The sequence below is a fragment of the Arachis duranensis genome, chromosome 8 (assembly GCF_000817695.3).
Source record: "Arachis duranensis cultivar V14167 chromosome 8, aradu.V14167.gnm2.J7QH, whole genome shotgun sequence".
NCBI lineage: Eukaryota > Viridiplantae > Streptophyta > Magnoliopsida > Fabales > Fabaceae > Arachis > Arachis duranensis.
The window spans coordinates 11,905,741-11,918,159 of NC_029779.3; the positions used below are offsets into that span (position 1 = coordinate 11,905,741).

Here is a 12,419-nt window from a genome sequence, read left to right on the forward strand (position 1 = left end):
GACATGAAAGTATAGTACAATGATTATTGTTCAAAGTCAAGAGCTTGCAGATCACTTTCTAGCTGAGAAAGTTCCACTTAGATTCGAGAATGAATCTACAACCTTTAAAGAATGGAGATTACAAGATTTATCATTGATGACTTGGCTTTTTGCCTCAGTCTCACCATTAATTAAAAATAAAATAATTCAGTATGATCAGTTTCATCTTATGTGGAGCCCAATTCTAAAGTATTTTGCTGCTTGTTCAAGGGCTCGAGCTCAAAGTTGTGAAGAAAATGGACACAACAACTGAATATTTGGCTAAGATAGAAATTTGGTACATGTATTGACAGCAATTGATCATCCATGTTAGATGATGATCATGTTCAAGCAATTTTAGATGACTTGATAGAAGAATATCATGTGATGTCAAAGAATGGTAACTATTCGATTATAGAAATTGAATCTTACCTTGTTCCTTATGAAGAACAGGTTATTAAAGAAGCCTGATAATTCATTCCCTTTAGCACATTTAGCTCAATGACCCCTTTCTTTCTCAAAATACTGCTACAAGAAAGAGGCAGAGGTGGTCGTTTCACACGAGGAGGAAGGATGAATTTTAGCCCCAATGGATTGCAATGTCAAATCTGTGCTAGAACAGACCTCTCTGCATGAAGTTGTTATTATAGATATGATCAACAATACCAGAATGCACAACAATCTCACAATCATCCACCACCTCCTCCATCCTCTTTTCATCAACCAAGGGCTTATCTAGCTGCTCTCTCTACCAATAGTAAGTCTCAATGATTTCCAGATTCGAGAGCAAGTCAGCATGTCAGTGCAGACCCTACAAATCTTCTTCAATCCTTAACATCACAAACTGGCTCAGATCATTTGTATATAGGTAATGGGGAAGGTATGCCTATTACTTAATCTAGTTCCTCTTAAAGATTCAAAAACTAATGTGTTTCAAACTGATTAATCTTTTGATTGTGTCAGAAATTACTCACAATTTGTTAAGTGTGTCTAAATTTGCTGAGGACAATTGTGTTTTCTTTGAATTCTGCCCTAAAGAATACTTTGTGCATGATCAGGTTACCAAGAATCTTCGTCTCCAAGGAATAACTAGAAATGAGATAGCTAAATGTAGTTCAAAGAATAATGATTTCATTGAGCTATGACATAGGAGACTTAACCATCCAACTCTAAAAAATGCACTCAATGTTCTAAATAAATGTAATATTATAGTTTCTGCTTCTACTAGTTCTAATTCCATTTGTGAATGCTATGCTATGGCTAAATCTCATTCCTTACCTTTTCACTCATCCAATAGCATCTATACTCATCCACTTGAACTTGTCTATATTAATATTTGGGGGGTTCTCTCTTGGTATTTCAGAAATGGCTACAGGTATTACATAAGCTTTGTAGATACTTATACAAAATACACATGTTTGTCACTTTTAGTTGACAAATCTGAAGCTCTTAATGCCTTTCAAAATTATAAAGCTCTCATGGAAACACAGACAGGTTGCAAACTATAATGTATTCAAATGGATCATGGGATGGAATTTCTATCAAAAGCATTTGAGAAATTTCTACCACAACATGGTATTTTGCATAGGATGTCATGTCCTTACAAAGATTCTGGTTTTCTAACATCTAACAAAACTGATTTAGCACATAATGATACTGACTTCTCTTCCAAGTTTCTATCTCCTCTCATTTCAAAACCGGATAAGCCTCCTCCCACCAATTTAAATCAACCTACTTCCATTCATGATTTTGATTCCACCTCTACTTCACAAACAGAAAATACTACTATTACTTCCTCTTTTATAATACCATCACCAACCCAATCACTACCTGAAATTCTTTTCCCTCCCAATCTACACCTCATAATTAACATCACATGATTATAAGAGCTAAAGCTGGTATCACCAAACCAAAAATTCTTTTATCCACAGTGCTCTCACCCTTTTCTGATGATATTCATTTGATATCAAAAACAACACTCAAGCAATGAAGAATTCAGAATTGAGACAAGCTATGACACCAAAATTCAATGCTTTGCACAAGTGTCAATCCTGGAATTTGGTCATTCCACCACCCAATGTTGTTGTTATAGGCAGCAAATGGATTTATGCCATAAAATATAATTAAAATGGAGAAATCATTAGGCACAAGACACACCTTGTAGCAAAAGGGTTTTATCAGAGAGAAGGTGTGGACTCTAACCAAACATTTAGTCTAGTGGCCAAACCTCAAAAAATCAGGATCATCGTCGGTCTAGCATTATCAAATGGATGGAAACTGCGTCAGCTTGATTTTGATAATGCTTTTTCAAATGAAAGGCTTGGTTAAACTATGTATATGGAACAAGCTCTGGGATTCATTGATCAAAATCCAGGTTTGGTGTGCAAACTGAATAAGACCATCTATGGCCTTAAACAAGCACCTTGTGCTTTACTCTCTTAAGCTATGATTTTAGGAGTACATGATTTGATCCCTCTCTATTTATTAGAAGAAATTCTCAATCTATTACTTTTCTTATTGCCTATGTAGATGACATTTTAATTATAGGTAGCAATTCACAAGATATTTCCAAACTAATTTCAGAATTTGAACTCTGTGTTCTCTCTCAAAGACCTGGGACAATTTAACTCTTTTTTTCTTGGGCTTGAGGCATCTTTTCCTGATTCAAATCAAATACTGGTGTCACAGGCTAAGTATGCTAGAGATTTGCTCTCAAGAACTAACATGCTTCATGCCAATCCTACTCCCACACCTATATCATCTAATAAATTATACTGTAACAATTCCACACTATTTGAGGACCTAACTCTATACATATCAGTCACTGGTGCCTTATAATATCTCACCCTAACCATAATAGATTTCATCTATGTAGTAAATAAAGTATGTCAGTTCATACATAGCCAAATGATCAATCATTGGAAGGCCATTAAAAGGATCCTCACATATATATAAGGCTATATGAGCTTCGTGTACCAATTCCAATTGCACCAACCATTTACTCAGATAGTCAAAGTGCTTGTCTCCTAGCAGCTAATCTAATTCTTCATACAAAATTCAAGCATTTCGAACTTGATTTATACTTTATAAGGGAACAAGTCAATCAGAAACATTTGTATGTTACTCATATTCCAAGCTATGATCAGGTGGCAGATATATTCACTAAGCTTCTACCACATACTCTCTTTAATCGATTTAAAGCCAAACATTTGAAGAAGATAATCTGACATTGAGGCTTGTTTCTTGATTGATCATAGTTGCAATTGCAATTGTCGAGCACGAGCTTTAGTTTTGGGAAGCAAAAAAAGTTTGAATTCTGCTCTATATCTCATGAGTAAAGTGACACCCAATTACTCTATGTTTGAGCGAGTCCTCCATTGAAGCAAATGACCAAGAGGTGACATTGTAGTCATCAATTTTCCATGTTTTGTATTTCTTGGATTCTTTTTTATTGGCTTCATCTGCAGGATTATCATATCGTAGAGGAATTTTACCTTGATCCAGGTGATCTTCAAGTTCTTGCCCGTAGATTGAAAGGGTTGCAAGATGTCTCCAGGTTAAGAAGTTGGTTTCACACAATTTTTCAGCTAGTGAAATGTTGAATGGTTTATTCTTGGAATTTGATGAAGTAGAAGCTGCTGGTGTTTGATTCAGCATCATCATCATTGGTTTGAATACTTTCGGGTTGAGCCATGGATCTTGTGCGCTCTTGATACCATAAAGGAATATAAGTGTGAGCAAAAAACAGAGAGGAGAGAGGAAAATAAAAATCGATGAGTGTGTTGAATGATTATTATTAAAAATAGAAATGTTAAATAACCAAAATAAATTAACCAAAAACAGTAAGAACTTATTTTATTTAGTATTTATTAATTATTATCACAGTTAATTAATACTAAATAAAGATAAATTTTGGCTGATTTGTTTTTGTTTCTATAGAATAATCGTATTAAAAAATGAGTATTGTTGTCTTTTTTTTTCATGTTAATTAAATTTCATTAAGAAAGGGAAAGGTCCAATTAGACTACACACAAGGAAAGAAAAGGAAAAGTTCTACCAAAAGACAAAACCTGAGCTATTACAGGGGACTCAATTTTAGGGATTTATTTAACATGTTCTTGGTCTTTCGCTTAGGTAGCGTTTGGTGGAGAGACAGAGACAGAAAGACTGAGACTAAGACTGAGAGACAGAGATTAAGAGACAGAGATTGAAATAAATCTCAATATTCTATTTGGTGCAAAATGGGAGACAGGAATTGAAACAAGAATAAAACTCTAATTTAATTTACACAAAGGGTAAAATTGAAACTAATTAATTGAAATGAAAGTATTTTAGGTATAAAATGTTATTAAAGTTTCAATCTCCATCTCTAAAAATTTCAGTCCCATGTGTCCCTACTTTCTAGAGGTACTGAAATACTGAAATTTTAGAGACAAAGACAGAAATTTTAGTACCAGTCTCTGAACTAACAAACACGATACTGAGTCTCAGTCTCTTAATCTCTGTCTCAGTACTTCAAAACAAACGCTACCTATTGTCCTTCGAGCTTCTTCAAGACATATTCATGGAGTCTTCCTTCGCTGCTCAAATATCAACTCATTTCTAGCTTTCCAGTTCTGCCAGGTAAGATTCACGGCCAATTTCTATTTCTCCATCGTGTTACTGCCTCCTTCGATGCTGTTCTGAAATTCAAGCCACCATTTTCAGGTTTCTACTTCACGAGTCGGTGATGGAAGTCCAACTAGTCTCCATGCTTCCTTCGAGTCCGGGCACATCCATAAATAATGTACCACTGTTTCTTCTTGCTCATTGCACCGAGGACAAATTGGACTGATCGAAGGAATTCTTGAGTGGAGCTTAACTTTCACAAGTAATCCTTCATGGAGGGCTTTCCACATAAAGGTTTTTGTCTTCGGTCGACTCTTTGAATTCCAGATTCCTGACCATAGCTTCTTGGTTTTACACTGTTCAGGTAGAAAATCAATTGGGGGATGATTGAATTAAAAGACTATATGGTAGCCTGAGGACACAGAGTATCAGCCATTCTTTTTCTTCATCCAGGTAACAGTATCGTCTCCGTTGTGTATATTGGTTTGTATAATTGCTTGAGAAATTTCTGGACTAAACCATTCTCTGATTTTACTCTGATTCCATTGTCTGTTTGGTAATATGAGGTCTAAAACCCAAATTGGTATGGGTTCTGGTCTGACATTAGAATTAGGAGTAATTGTAGTAAATTCCTTGACCCAATAATCTTCTCTGATCCTTACTGAGATACCTCTTCCAATTTTCCACAGTAGACCTTTTTATAAGACTTTTCTTCCTTCTAATACACTTTTTCAGCCGCATGATGGGTTGTTCCCTACTTTTGCGCTTAGGAAATTAGTGTATTTATAGTATTTACTTTTGTACATCTTTGATATCAGGGAGTTTGGCCGCTTTAAAAGTCTCCACCATTGCTTTGCTAACATTGCAAGGTTGAAAGCTTTTAAATCTTTGAAATTTAGTCCTCCTTGAGTCCGCGGTCTACATGTAATTTTCCATCCAATCCAATGTATTCTTCTTTTGTCCCTTTTTTGGCCCCACCAAAAATTGAGCATAGAACATTGTATATCTTCCATCAGGGTGTCTGGTAGCTTGAAACAACTCAAAGTGTACAATGGAGCCGCTGTGACTACTGCCTTGATTAAAACCTCTCTGCCACTAGGAGACAAGAGAGCTCTCTTCCAATGTTGTAGTTTTTTATTTACCTTGTCTCTTATGTAATTAAATGTTGCTCTTTTCGATCTCTAAACAACCGAAGGCAAGCCAAGGTATTTGTTCTGATTACCAACATGGGAAACTTGTAATATCTCTGCTAACTAGTCCCGAGTCTAAATTGGAGTGTTATTGCTGAAAGTTACTGAAGATTTATCTAAGTTAACCACTTGTCCACTGACTTCTTCATATACTTGTAGAATACTCAGTAAGTTCTGACAATCTCCTTCCGAGGCCCGACTGAATAGGATAAAGTCATCTGCAAAAAATAAATGGTTGATTCTAGGGCATCTGTGATTGAGTCTCAATCCAGAAATATCATGTCTCTGTTCTCCTCTGTGGAGCATATGGGAGAGTTCCTCTGCACAAAATATAAATAGACAGGGAGAGAGAGGGTCGCATTGTTGCAGCCCTCTGCATGGCTTAAAATAGCCATGAGGTTGACCATCTACAGTAACAGAGTAAGAAACTGTCATCACACATTCCTGAATCCAATCTAACCATTTTTTACAGAAACCCAACTTCTTCATGACATTCTAAGCAAAAGACCATTCCACCCTGTCATATGCTTTGCTCATGTCCAGCTTCAGAGCTAAATCCCACTCTCCATACCTCTTATTTTTCAGAGAGTTCATGAACTTATGAGCTATAAAAACATTGTCGCTTATTAACCTCCCTTTAACAAAAGCTCTTTGATTGTCACTAATTAGTCTGTTCATAACAAATTGCATTCTATGCACTAGAATCTTATAGATGATTTCATAAAAGACACTACTAAGGCTAATAGGCCAAATTTGCTTCATACAGCTAACATTAGGAACTTTAGGAATAAGACATATGTGTGTCTGGTTAAAAGCTTTTAACAATTTACCTTCCTGAAAGAAACTTCCGACTGCCCGAATCACATCGCCTTTAATTGTCTCCCAAAAGAATTGAAAGAATTTCGCTGTGAAACAATCGTCTCCCGGGGCTGAGAATGAATTTATTGAAAAGACAGCCGATTTAATCTCTTTTTCTGTAACTGGTTGAGTCAAGTTCCTATTTGTTGCTGCATTGATTTTCTTGGAGATCCCTTGTAGCTCCTCTTCAGGGTTTCTTGGATTGTTTGAAGAAAACAGATTATCAAAATATTGTTGCGCAATAGCTGCGATCCCTTCTAGTTTATCTACTATATGACTTTTATCATTTTGTAAAAACTGGATCTTATTTTTCCTACTCCTTCTTTTGAACTTGGAGTGAAAAAATTTTGTATTCCTATCTCCCCAATGCAGCCACTACACCCTTGACTTCTCCCTCCAATATTTTTCTTCTAATTCTAAGGCTTCTTCTAGTTCAGCCTCCATAATCCTCAATGCAATCGGGTCAACATGCTCTCCTTTTTCTTTTTTGGCCTTGAGTCTTTCTTGAGTACTTAGGATTTGGTTTTGGGAGTTTTTTGGAGTATTTTTTGCCATTCCACCAACCTATGTCTGCACTATTTTAATTTTCCAGCAAGTTTCAACATAGGTGAACCTTCTATTTCTTCACTCCATGAGCCTTTGATAAAAGACACCACTTATTCTTTGTCGCACCACCTCTCTTGAAATCGGAATATCCTTTTATATCTCTTGTTGTTTCTCTCAAGATTCAGCAATAGCGGTTTATGATCAGATCCCCAATCTTCTAAATGAGCCACATATGCGTTCGGCCAAGTCTCTTTCCATTCCATAGTGGCAAGGACCCTATCCAGCCTCTCTTTGATCAGATTTCCTCCAAATTGTCTGTTGCTCCAAGTAAATAACTCACCTTCAAATCCCAAATCAATAAGTCCCCCTATGTTAATGAAGTCGTTGAACTCCCTCAAGGAGGATTCTGATTTGTTTCTTCCACCTTCCTTTTCATTATGAGTTCGAATTGCATTAAAATCTCCGATCAGTACAATCTTCCTCTTAGTGCCTTCTACTCTTTGAAGTAACTCCATAAATTGCCCATTCCTCACAGCATCATCTGTGGACAGATAAACCCCTATTGCCTCCCATGAGTGATTTGTTTACTGGTCTTCCACCTCAAAGTGTATAAAGAAACTTCCATGATCCATTACTTGGATAGTAACTCCTTCTTTCCATGCCAATGCCAAACCTCCTGCTATCCCAGTTGGGTCCACCAAGAACCATGATTGAAACCCAATCCTCCTCAGAATGCTTTCTACCTTCGAGGCATTATTTTTTGTTTTTCATAGAAACAATACCTTGGGAAAATGAGATTTAACAATCCCTTTGATGTTGTGAACTATCAGGGGTTTCCCCAAACTCCGACAGTTCCACATCAGCATCTTCATCCCTCCTTGGGTGCCCATTGTAGGGTGGCACCATCCCCCTTCTCAATTGATATAGTTTCTTCCTGACATTGCCTCTTCCTTCTATCTACTTCTTCTATCTCTTTAGGCCCTTTCTTAACTCCAGTGATAGAACTAACTTCTCCTCTCTTCCTTGCTAGTTTTTTCAGTTTTATCTTCTTCCTCACATCTCTTCCTTTCTGCCTCTCTATAGAACCAGAATTAGAGAGGCTTCTAGAGTTATTTGTACTATCCAAGATCTATTGGAAGCTTTTCTCCTTTCTTCTTGCCTCCAAGACTCTCTCACTTTCGGCTACTTCCTCCTCTACTTCCTCTTCTACCAAAGTTCCTTTTTGGTTACTTTGAACTTCCTTCTCATCTTCTGGCTTTTGTGTATTGCTCTCATTCACCAATAAACTTACAAAGACCCAGATTAAGTTGACTGGAGTTGGCTTCTTACTTGCTATCTTCCTTCCCTCATCCGCTGAGAATCTGTTAGGGTGTTGATTTTCCTTCTACTCTTTGATTTTTCTCCCAACCCACTCTGCCCGTAACCACTGCCCCCATTTCTCTTCTGTTGTCTTTCTGGTTGCAGTGTCCTCTAAGTACTGTTTGCATACTTTGTTTTCATGTCCAAGGAAGCTGCTGTAATGGCAGAAATTACCAATCCTTTCGTACTTTGGATAAACCTCAATAATCTTCTTATTTCTTCCTGCAATTTTTAAAGTTATGCGTAGGGACTTTGATATGTCCAACAGTACTTTAACTTTCAGCAGCCTTTCTTCCTTCCCTTTGATATTAAACAAATCAGCCTCCAGGACCCTTCCCATCGCCTCTCTGACTCTCCTACCTAATCCCTTGGTTTTGCATTGCTCAGGCAATCCCCAGAGTTGGATCCATAATGGGACGTAGGTAAATTATTGATAAATCCCATTTTTAGGGTTTATCTTGTATTGAATTTAGAGTATTTTGATAACCTTTTGTCACATTTAGCCTATGAATTAGCATGGTTTTGTTATCTCTCCCATATTTATGCTTAAGTGTAAAAACATGCTTTTTAAGCCTTATTTTGATGAATTCTAATTTCTCCTTGATTCCATAAGATGCCTTGATGTGTTTGCTAGTAATTCCAGGATTGAAATAGGCTAGGCATGGATCAAAGGAAGCAAGGAAGGAAGCATACAAGTGGAGAGAAGCATAAAAAGTCAAAGAAGCAAAGTCAGCCATGCACGCGCACGCGCACAAGGCGCCCGCGCGCACATTGCAGAATCGACCAGGGACGCGCACGCGTACCGTGCGCGCACGCGTCAATGACCGCACATGACTTCATTAAAGCAACATGCGCCTGGCGATTTGAGAGGGTTTCTGAACCCATTTTGGCGCCAAATGCTGATAGAAAGGAATAAAAGGATCAAGGATTGAGGGGAATCAAGCTAGCATATAGCATAATTAGGATTGGTTTAGAGAGAGAAGCTCTCACTTCTCTCTAGAATTAGGATTAGGTTTAGGTTAATCTTTCTTCTTAGATCTAGGTTTAATTCATGCTTTAATTCACTTCTCCTTTATCAAATCTTAATCTTCTCCTCTTCCTCTTTCTAGTTAGATGCTTTAATAATTGTAATTCTTCATTTTGTTTTGGATAGATTGTTGTTCATTTGTTTTCTTTCAATAATGCAATTTGAGGTAATTCATGATAATGGTGATTTCCTTGATTGTTGTTGTTAATTCTTTGTATTCAATTGCAATTAGAATTCATTCTTGTTGTGATTTACTATACTTTTCTTTTGTGCTTTCCAAGTGTTTGATGAAATGCTTGGTTGGATTTTAGTGTAGGTTTTGTTCCCCTTGGCCTAGGTAGAGTAATTAGTGACTCTTGAGTTATCTAATTCCTTTGTTGATTGATAATTAGAAGTTGCTAATTGATTTGAATGCCTCTAAAGCTAGTCTTTCCTTTAGGAGTTGATTAGGACTTGAGGAATCAAATTGATTCATCCACTTGACTTTCCTCCATGGGTAGACGTTAACTAAGTGGTAGCAATGAACAATTCTCATCACAATTGAGAAGGATAACTAGGATAGGACTTCTAATTTTCATACCTTGCCAAGAGCCTTTTATAGTTGTTAGTTTATTTTCATTGCCATTTACTTTTCATGCTTCTTATCCAAAAACCCCAAAATAACTCACAACCAATAACAAGACACTTTATTGTAATTCCTAGGGAGAACGACCCGAGGTTTGAATACTTCGGTTTATAAATTTAGGGGTTTGTTTTAGTGACAAACAACTTTTTGTATGAAAAGATTATTGCTTGGTTTAGGAACTATACTTGCAACGAGAATTCATTTGTGAAATTCTAAACCATCAAAAATCCAATCATCAATTATGCATCTGCTATTTGAATATCCTCGCTCCAACGTTTCAAGTTCAAGATATAATTCTTGAAAAGCCAAGGTCCCCCTTTCTCAATTCTGATCAGGTCAATCTCATTGCCAAAAAGAATTGGAATAGGTTTCCCCCTCGATCTACAACCTTAAAACCTTTCGGCTGTCTCCATATTGCATATAGAGCGGCTTCCAGCGTCCCAGAGCTAAAATGCCGATCTGAAAATAGTCTTCCCACTAAGCTCTTTGTGCACTTTTCCAGTCCTTCCTGTATATCCTCATCCTCAAACTGAATTATCTTGTCATCTTCCTCTTCTCCATTAAAGTTTACGTGATCAGAAACTTCATCATTTGCTACCATTGGAGTCCAAACAGACTCGATGAATGTATCACACAAATTAGGATTCCTCACCAACCCTAACAGAGTGGATGACTAAACCCCAGAGCCAGGGCACTCTTTAATTGTTAATCGTTTAATTTGTAATTCTTTTTTTTCACTAAGATTGTCAAATATATATCCTATACTTGTATGTAAGACTTTACATAACAGACTCTTGATAACTAACTTCTGATCTAGTACAACTAACTTTTACATGCTTTGATAGGCTTCAACCAATAGATAGTGTGAGGTATTAGATTTCTTACGAAAAAGAAAATGAAGCAGGTACAAGAAGGAGAAGAAGAAGATAGAAGTAGAGAGAAACTGAAAGATAGAAGATGCTAGAAAATTTTGAAAAGAGGTTATGAATAAATTCAACTTCTGAAAGTTGTTACGGCGGGGACTGGTATATATACACAGACAAAGGCTTAACTTTCTAACAACTATGGCTTAACTTTCTAACGACTTTGCTAATTTGTCTTGATAGTTCTAACTAACTGCACATGTTTTTGTGTGTGCAGGGTCATTATTATTAGCATCAACTCTGCTGCTAGACTCTACTCTTTCGTTGCTGCTAACATCAACTCTACTGTTGGACTCTATTCTTTTATTGCTGCCAATATCAACCTTGCTACTGAGATCTCTGCTTTCTTTTCCTAGTTCTCGATCAACAATTCTGAGTTGTGGTTTGAATTTTAAGAATGATACACTTGACAATGACTTTGTAAGGCAATCAACTATTTGGTCATGGAAAGGAATATGAAGAACATGGATCTTTTTGTTGGCCACAAAATCTCTAACAAAATGGAGGTTTAGCTCAAAGTGTTTGCTTTTATTGTGAAGTACAGGATTGGCTACAAGGAGCACACTATCACAGTAGAGGCTTGGCTTGGTAGAGCATGTCACTTTCATCTCACTCAGCAGGTTTTGAACCTAGATAATTTTAGTGAGGCATGATGATTGGATTTTTGACGGCTTAAAATTTCACAAATGAATTCTCGTTGCAAGTATAGTTTCTAAACCAACAATAATCCTTTCATACAAAAGATTGTTTGTCACAAGTAACAAACCCCTAATTTTATAAACCGAAGTATTCAAACCTCGGGTCGTTCTCCCTAGGAATTACAATAAAGTGTCTTGTTATTGGTTTGAGTTGTTTTGGGGTTTTGGATAAGAGGCATGAAAGTAAATGGCAATGAAAATAAACTAACAACTATAAAAGGCTCTTGGGAAGATATGAGAATTAGAAGTCCTATCCTATTTATCCTCCTCAATTGTGATGAGAATTGTTCATTGCTACCACTTAGTTAACCCTTACTAAATAAAGGAAAGTCAAGTGGATGAATTGACTTGAGCCACAAGTTCTAGCCAACTCCCAAGGAAAGACTAGCTTTAGTGCACTCCAAACCAATTAGCAATCTCTCCAATTACCAATCAACAAAGGAATTAGATAACTCAAGAGTCACTAATTACTCTACCTAGGCCAAGAGGAACAAAACTTACACTAAAACCCAACCAAGCATTTCATCAAACACTTGGAAGGCATAAAAGAAAAGCATAGTAAATTGA

The 12,419-nt window shown here is 36.8% G+C and overlaps 1 long non-coding RNA gene across 1 annotated transcript in view; it reads left to right on the top strand.

Annotated features, from left to right (window-relative positions):
* Positions 1–4,545: 4,545 nt before the first annotated feature.
* LOC110274311 (uncharacterized) overlaps positions 4,546–12,419 on the top strand; it is a 20,493-nt gene continuing 12,619 nt past the window's right edge. The window contains exons 1-2 of the long non-coding RNA XR_008002018.1: positions 4,546–4,641; positions 4,726–5,079. This is a non-coding gene — a long non-coding RNA (uncharacterized LOC110274311). The remainder of the gene's footprint in view (positions 4,642–4,725; positions 5,080–12,419) is intronic.